The sequence below is a fragment of the Mus caroli genome, unplaced genomic scaffold, assembly GCF_978045245.1.
Source record: "Mus caroli unplaced genomic scaffold, Mus_caroli_1 scaffold_12, whole genome shotgun sequence".
NCBI classification, from domain to species: domain Eukaryota; kingdom Metazoa; phylum Chordata; class Mammalia; order Rodentia; family Muridae; genus Mus; species Mus caroli.
Genome location: NW_028227267.1, coordinates 2,259,759 through 2,268,504, shown reverse-complemented (window position 1 = coordinate 2,268,504; position 8,746 = coordinate 2,259,759). Strand labels below are relative to the sequence as shown.

General features: G+C 41.1%; 1 pseudogene; it reads left to right on the top strand.

Annotated features, from left to right (window-relative positions):
* The first annotated feature begins 209 nt into the window (after positions 1-209).
* LOC110309645 (small ribosomal subunit protein uS2 pseudogene) lies at positions 210-914 on the top strand (annotated as a pseudogene).
* Positions 915-8,746: the final 7,832 nt, after the last annotated feature.

The following is an 8,746-nucleotide window of genomic DNA, read 5'->3' as shown; positions in this document are numbered from 1 at the left end:
ATTTTCCTAATCCTTTAAAACTTTAAAAGCATGGATAGATGAAGCAGAACAGTCAGATAAAGAGTAAAGAAATCTAAGTTATTGTCTTTGACTAGAGAAACTTAGTTGACTATTATCACAAAATTTACAATTCCATATGACTGTACTGGAAATGCCAACACAATTATAAACATTTCTTAAGAACTATAACAAGCAAATCTTTATAATGAAACATCAGCATCATCTCCTCCAGGAACAATGGCCAGCGAGCTGTGCTGAAGTTTACTGCTGCCACAGAAGCTACTCCAATCACTGGCAGCTTCACATCTGGGACCTTCACTAACCAGATCCAAGCAGCCTTCAGAGAGCCACAGTTTCTAGTGGTGACTGATCCCAGGGCTGACCATCAGCCACTCATAGAGGCCTCTTATATCAACCTGCCCACCATTGCTCTGTGTAACAGAGATTCTCCCCTGTGCTATGTGGACATTGCCATTCCATGCAACAACAAGGGAGCTCACTCAGTGGGTCTGATGTGGTGGATGCTGGCCAGGGAAGTACTCCGCATGCGAGGTACTATCTCCCGGGAGCACCCATGGGAGGTCATGCCTGATCTTTACTTTTACAGAGACCCAGAGGAGATTGAGAAGGAGGAGCAGGCTGCTGCTGAGAAGGCTGTGACCAAGGAGGAATTCCAGGGTGAATGGACCGCACCAGCTCCTGAGTTCACTGCTGCTCAGCCTGATGTGGCCGACTGGTCTGAGGGTGTGCAGGTTCTCTCTGTGCCCATCCAGCAGTTCCTCATGGAAGACTGGAGTGCACAGTCCTTTCAAATGCCTGGTATATCTATCAAAGGTGATTTGCATTGGTTACCCAGCATTGTTCAAGGTATAGCAATTTATAACAACCACACAGCGAATCCAGAGAGGACCTGAGATGGCCACTGTTTGGATAAAAATTTAAAAACCTGACATATTGGCCTATATAAGCATGACATCATTTGAATTTCAAACTGTAAGTGCTAGTGAGCAGTATGGTGCAGTTAGGAGAGCTGCTGCTACTGGAATATTGGGTACTTGAGTTCAAACTCTTTGATACTCATCTACAATAGCAGGGAAAAGCCAATATCCACCATATTGAGTGCCTGGGAGGCACTAATTACTATGAACCAAATATATCATGGTGATTACCCCTAAATAGTGTCCTGCCCCTTGTGGACCCACATGTGAATGATCTCAGTTCAATAGCATGCACTAAGGCTTCCAACCCAGTATGTGGAGTACTGGTATGTACCATGGTCTCTGACACCGTGTATAGTCTGCATGATTTGTGTACTGGTATGACTGGTGCCTCCCAATGCTGTGTATGGAATCTGCAAGAATCCTTTAAAAACTCCCTCTCCTTCCACTGGGGTCTTTTACATAAACATTTTTAAAATGATTTCCTCCAGCCTTTCCTTATGGATTGTGCCCTGACCTAATTACATAAGTACCTGATGGGCTGGAACTCTTCCAAAAGTGCCTCTTAGGAAAAACAATCTGAAGGACTTTCTTTCCCTTCTTGTGTAATTACATAATTACTCATCTGACTAGTATGAGCCACTGTGCACCATTCTGATCTCCCAGGCACAAAAGAGTTTTATTATTTTCCTTGGAACTACCTAATTACCGATGGATAGCAATAACTCCCAAGCTCCTTTCAGTAAGTAATCTGTAAAGCTCATGGCTGCAGTGCCTCCAGAAGTACCAGCAAATGGTGAATTTAGAAAAACAGAGTCATTTGCCACAGGAGATACTGGGATTTGTCGGGACACGGTGGTCTGATAATGAAACACAAGTAAGTCTGAAGGAAAAGTGTAAGTCTCTGGGCACAGGGTAAGTTAATGAGGCAAGTTCTCCCTGCTGAGTGCTAGGAAGTAAGAGTTCCAGAGCCAAACACAGCATCTGAGTTCACATCTCTTCAGTTAAAAGTAATCAAGAATTGCAATGTATAGATTCAATTGAATACTCTGTGTGTGTGTGTGTGTGTGTGTGTGTGTGTGTGAGAGAGAGAGAGAGAGAGAGAGAGAGAGAGAGAGAGAGAGACAGACAGACAGACAGACAGACAGACAGACAGACAGACAGATAGAGACAGAGACAGAGAGAGAGACAGAGAGAGACAGAGAGACAGAGACAGAGACAGAGACAGAGAGAGAAGAGGAGCGAGATCTCTTTCTCTGCATCTGTAGTGGTTGGATCTCTGAAAATCTATTAGCAAAGTTTAAAATGTTGACAAAACAGACATACGGCTAGAACCCCATTTTACTTGTCCTGAAGAATGCTTTGTGCCTTAGTAACTTTTCTATGGTCATGAAAAATTACAGTTGGTAAGAAAGGACTTGTTTCATCTTACAACTCTCCAGTCACAGTTCATCACTGAGAGAAGTCAGGATAGGAACTCAGGCTGGGAGCTGGAGGCAGACATCGAGGAGTGTTGCTTCCATGGCTTGCTCAGCTGGAGTTCTTTTATTTTTAATTGAGATAATTGTATCATGATTTTATTAATGGGGACTGTTATATTTATTTAGAGTATGTTATTTATTTTTTTAACATTTTTTCATTTATTCGCTTTACATCTTGCTCACTGATCTTCCTGCCAGTCACCCCCTCCCACAATCCTTTCCCTATCCCCTCTCCTCTGAGATAGTGGAACCCCCTACCCCTGTGTATTTCCCCACCCTGGTACATTAAGTCTCTCTAGGGCTAGGTGCATCCTCTCCCACTGACATCAGACAAGGCAGCCAAGCCAGAAGAACATATCCTTCAAACAGGCAACATCTTTTGGGACAGCACCTGATCTAATTGTTCAGGACCCATATGCAGCCTGAGTTCTTATACAACTCAGAATTACCTTCCTAGCACTGGCCTGGCACCTCCCACAATCAGCTCAGCCCTCCTACCTCAATCATTAATTCAAAAGCCTTCCCCCATAACCTTGCCTACTGGTCAATTGGCTGGAATCTGATGAGCTAGGAGAATTTATGAATTTATCTGGGAGATACCCCAGCCCTACCACCTGGGCTTTTGGACTAAGTATCTACTGACCATAGACCTGATATGTCTGCCTTCTCTTGAACCTCGTGAAAGCTTTTCAGATCTCCGCACATTGTCTTTGAGGGGCCATGGATTATAATCCATTTCTCCAAGAGCTCAGATGCTTGGAGGATTATGGTCTTGGGATTGCCCTTCAAATTATAACCCTAAAGTTCACATGGCTTATATTTAGCTCAAAGGTGTGTACAGGAGAGAAGGGGCTAATATTAGGAAAGGCATGGCCAGAGGATGCAAGACTGGCCTTATATAGCCATTTCCCTCCTCAAGTTCCATATCCTACTGCCTCCATGAAGATGTTCTTAGCCATGTTTATTTTAATCAAAGTTTATTTATATAAAAGTTGTATACTTATTATTTTGCACACTACATAAACAAGAGAGACTCAGTTAAATCTGTACATAGAATGCAAACATTAATTGTAAGTTACACATGTGGTGGCCATACTCCCTGAGTATGTGAAACTCTCAAATTCAGGCTCTAATTCCTACAACAAAATCTCACAATTATTTTGGATCCCTATAGCATACAGAAGTTATCTTTCTTCATCCCTTCTATTATTTAACAACACAAAGTGTTAGTGCCTAGGTCCAGTAGATAGAACACTAGGCATAGATCTACAAAGGACGGTGTTGGGCCAATTATGTCTTGCTTGACAGTTACAAAAGCTGACCTAAGGACAACAACTTCCCACATTTTTCTGAATCAAGGAGTAAGAAATTCATTTAAGAATCACACATACATCTAATTTCACAACTATCCATCATCTTTAAAGATAATATTGTGGATGTGAGGCTTTTATCCAAAAATTGTTCAAAAAACAAAGAAGAGTCTCTTAAGAGTTGAAAGGCTTTTGTTGTTTAAAAGTATTCTCTAGAGTTAGTTCTTATTTGTTTGTTTTTTGTTATCTTGGTCTTTTGTTGAACCCTTTCTCATTTACTTTAAAGCAACTCATTAGACTAGAACTCCTGAGTTTAAGAGGAAACACATTAAGGCCTGCAAAGCATCAGTTCCCTAGTAAGGAGGGCTGTGCCCTGTGTCCTCCCTCACATGTGGCTTCTGTTAGAGCCACTGAGGAGTTCTAAACAGTGTCGATCACACATCTCCTCAATAAGCCACAAAATAAGGTGTTATTAATTCTCTTCAACATTCACAAAACTGTTTATTACCTCGGTCTAACCTTCTGCCCAATGCTTGAGATTCCCCTTTGCCTTTCTGACCCATGGGCAAACCTCTGCTGCTCTCAGGGAAACACAGTTCTTTTGGATGGAAAACCCATTAGAAATATTCATGGTGTTATTATAAGTAGTTTCTTTTTAAAATAATGAAAAAGAACAATCCTGACGCCCACTTTCCTTTCTCTCCCCCTAAACTCAACAGCAAGAATAAACTTTTAAAGAAAGACATTCTTTCTGAATCTATTAATACATCACTCAAAAATTTCCTCTTTCCTTTGTTTAAAAAAATTGACTCACTTCCAACCCCCTTAGAAAGAGAGTGTTTAAAAATTGTTATTTAAAGCATATACAAACTCCATTTCGCATCCCTGCTGACCATTCTCAGGTTACAAGACACTGAAGTGCATTTGGCTGGCAGCCCGGTGTATTTATGACTACTAATAAATGAGTCACTGGTATAAGAATGCAAATTTTATGTGGCTCGTGTATAAATGGGCCAGTTAAGAATGACCAGATACACATTTTATGTGTCTGCTAAATAATTATGTCATAGAAGTACAGCTTGTGAATTTAACATTAAAAAAAAAAAAGAAATGGATTCCAATAATCTTAGAATGAGTGTTTATCAAAACCTGGTTTTGGTGAATTAAGGTTATTTTAACAATAAAAACACAAAGTGGTCAGTTTTAAAAGCAGTATTGAAACTTACATTCCCCTGAGAGTCCCTCCCCTAAAGGGCTTCGAGCCTCCTCATCACTGAACCTGGCCCACAAATTCACTCCCAGAGTTTGAACATTTTCCCTGGTTCTTCACAAGGGACAGGAAGCACTTCTTGTTCAGAGCTTTGACAGGAGAAGTGGGAAAATTACAAGAGTGGGAGGGTAATGGCAGTTGTCAGAGTCTGAGGTGACAGGATAGGGATGTATGTTGGTCCAGAATATGGGAGGCTAGGGCCATGCAGATCCACAAACTCTGGATCATACCTGACTGCTCTATACTCAAAATTCACTTGGTGCTTACATCTTACATGTTTACATAAACACACAAACAGACACACACACACACACACACACAGACATACACACAAGCAGACAGACATACACATATACACAGAAAGAGAGACATACAGAGACAGAAGACAGTCACACACACAAATGCACAGAGTGAGAGAGACAGACACACACAGAGAGACAGTCACAGGCAGACACACAGACAGATATGTACACACACACACACACAAACACAGAGAGAGAGACACAGATGACACACACAAATGCAGAGAGAGAAAGAGAGAGTGTGAGAGACAGCACTCTCGAGGGAGGCAGACAGACATATAGACAGAAAGACAGACACAGAGAAAATTATGTGAGGAAATAGATGTACCTGTAACTCAATTTGCCAGAAATAAGATGATTTGGCAAAGTAATTCTGAAGATAGAAATGCTTACAGTAAGTGTGAATAATAAATGTCAGAAAGCATACCAAACCATGGTGAACACCTTAATTTATATAATTTCATTTGTTAATTATACCTCAGTAAGTTGGAAAACATAAAGGCATAGTCAAACACTATGGAGGATGAAATGTACTTTCACAAATAATCCTTTTTGCTGTAACTTCACAAACAAAGTGACATGCCAGCATTTGTCAATGTGTACCCCTTCCTTAGAAAGTCGGTTGGCAAGTACAAACGGTGTGCTCATATGAGGTTTTCAATCCAACCCATCTCCTTATAGCAGTCTTAAAAGACTCAGAAAATCTAGTCTGTGCTACAGTAACCCTGAAGACATAAATGCTTGCAGTAAATGTGTCTGGTATGTAGATTAAACACAAAGGAAGAGCTGGAGTTACAGAGTCCCACAGTGAAGTTCATGTTCATTTGTGCTCTTAATTGCAACGAAGTGAAGTGTTCAGGGCAGTAAATTTTATTAAGAAATCAAAGTTCAACCTTAAAAGGAATAGAAGAAATCATTGCAGCTAATGGGGACATGGGTAACCAATCAATCACACAGTGGATTAGATTCTCACAACTGTGTTGTTTTATTTGGTGTCCATCAAGTTGCATAAAGGAGAACACTCAAGAGTGCAATTTCTCTATCAGGGCCTGGATTTGATATAATTTCTCTAGTCTTGACAGTGAGTGATAGCCGCATACAATAAAGTCCTGGGTCAGCTGGCTAAAGAACCAGCTCAGAGCAAAGGGCTACAAAGCCAGTGGAAAACTTTGACTGCGTGCTGCTCCAGAAGAGTTAGCCCTAGCTTTAGACAGCTGTGAGTACACATCACAAATGCCTCCACTGACACCAAAAAGATTATGAATTTGATGGGAATTCTAAGGTTCATGACTATTAAAAAAAAACTTTCTGGAAAACTGGGAAGAACAGTATGTCACACATGTCTCCTCCTCTCCTGATGCTACCACTGCTGGGGAAGGGAGATTCAGCCCCTGTATGTGCAGGGGAAGTTGGTTAGTAAATGCTACCCTCTAATTGCTTGGTCATCTTGGATGTCTCCCCTCTTCTGTGTTCTGCACTCCCCTGTTTCTTGAGCGTTGTGTCAACACCTCCACTCCTCCAAACACATTTATCCCTGAGTTCCTGGGCTCCCAGAGCAGTCTTTATATTAATTTTTATTATTTATGCACATACAAATCGAACCTTTTAGTTATTTTATTATTAGTTAATCTTTTTAGATTGACTTCAGATCACGATATGGGAAATGATACACTGTCCTCCAGGGCTTCAAATCTTGAAGAGGAATTTAGGCTGAGGAAAAAGGGAGTAATTTTAAGAAGGCCTTAGCTAGGCACGCATGTGTTATCTCATGAATTATGAGTGTATCATAATAGGAGGAAAGGGGTTATGACCTTCAGAGTTCTCAAACACACTACTACTCAGTTGCTTACTGGAACATGCCCCTCTTATCCCTCTGCTTTAGGGACTGAGAAAAGCCACTAGAGCTAGGACATAAAGACAGAATTTGAGAGCTAGATCTCAAGAACCACTCCAACAGTAAATGAAGACGTTGGTTTCAAATATTTAGAGGGTAAATAGCCACCATCTACAACACTATGGAGAGAAGGCCAGGGATGTAGATGGTGAGGAGTTGAAGGTGGCAAGCAACATTCCCTGGGGTTTGGAGATGGTGACAGACACAGGGAATGTCAGGTAGACATATTAAACTCTGGTGATAACACACTGCTCACCAATCCACCCTTCCAGAACTTCTAATGAAAAGCAAAATTCATAACAAGATTTAATCATTTGCTAAACTAAACAGACATTTCACAACTCCTTCCCCTTGGAAGACTGTTCTGCATTGCAGAAATATGAGGAAGGAAACAGAACGTACAGCCTCAGTGAGCTCCTGAGATGGGGACTGTCTTTAAATTATCTAAGCAGATAGGACTTGTGGGTAGGCGTTATGCCAGATAGACCACCTATCTCATAGTACTTCTGTGATAATCTAGTAAGAAAATGGCCAGAAGATTGGTGGCTTTTTTTTTTTATCGTCAGAGTTTAATAAACTTTGCTATAAAACTTAATCATTCAAAGGCTGACTCGGCTCATTTAAACATTCCTGATAAACTAGAATCCACAATAATGTGTCCCATTCACCTCTACTCTGTGGGCTCTACTCTGAGGCAAGTCCCTTAAAGTAATGGTGAGCAATCTGGGAAGAATGGGGAAATGGGCTGATGTGAGGAAGAAAAAGGCAAGGGAGTGGAAAAGAAAGACAGAGGAGAGGAGAGGGCAAGTATTGTCTCAGGTCAATATTACGATAGTAACATTCTCTGAGTACTTGCTTGAAAAATCTCTCCACTGCACTTTATCTGTTGACAGAGCTGATGTCACTGTGTGTTCTACAATATTTCCAGGCCAGAAAATGAAACTGCACACAGTCTCCATTTTCTAGCCAGACTCACCTACCATACCAGGAAAATGTTATCATAAATCTGACTTCCACTGATAGTATCTCCCTCTCTGTTCAAATCAAGCTCCCCTCTGAACATGGTTGTCTCTCCTTCACTTTCTATCCCTACCTACACAACTACTCTGCCTTCTTTCTGGCTAAGATTCATACATAATTAACTTGCTGATGGCCCAATTCTAAATTCCTGTAAAACTCATGAAAGTGTCATTGAGATGGCTCAGGATGTAAAAGCACTTGCCACCAAGCCCTAATAGCCCAAGTTCAATCTCCTTAATCCACACAATAGAAGGAGAGAACCAACGTCCACAAGTTGTCCTCTGACCTCAGTACAGCAGAACTTGGGCATGTGAGTGACTATATAAACTCATACACAAAATAACCACATGTAAAAAGTAAACCCACCTGCAAATGGTCTCCAGCTTCTGTATTCCTATCTAATGGCATTTATGGTAACACTTGATGTATCTTTAGACTGGGTAACTAGTGAGCCAAGCCTCAGGAAAACAGAATTCTTTTGGGTGTACAATGTTCAACCACCCAGACCTATCATGGTGAAAGATGGGTCAA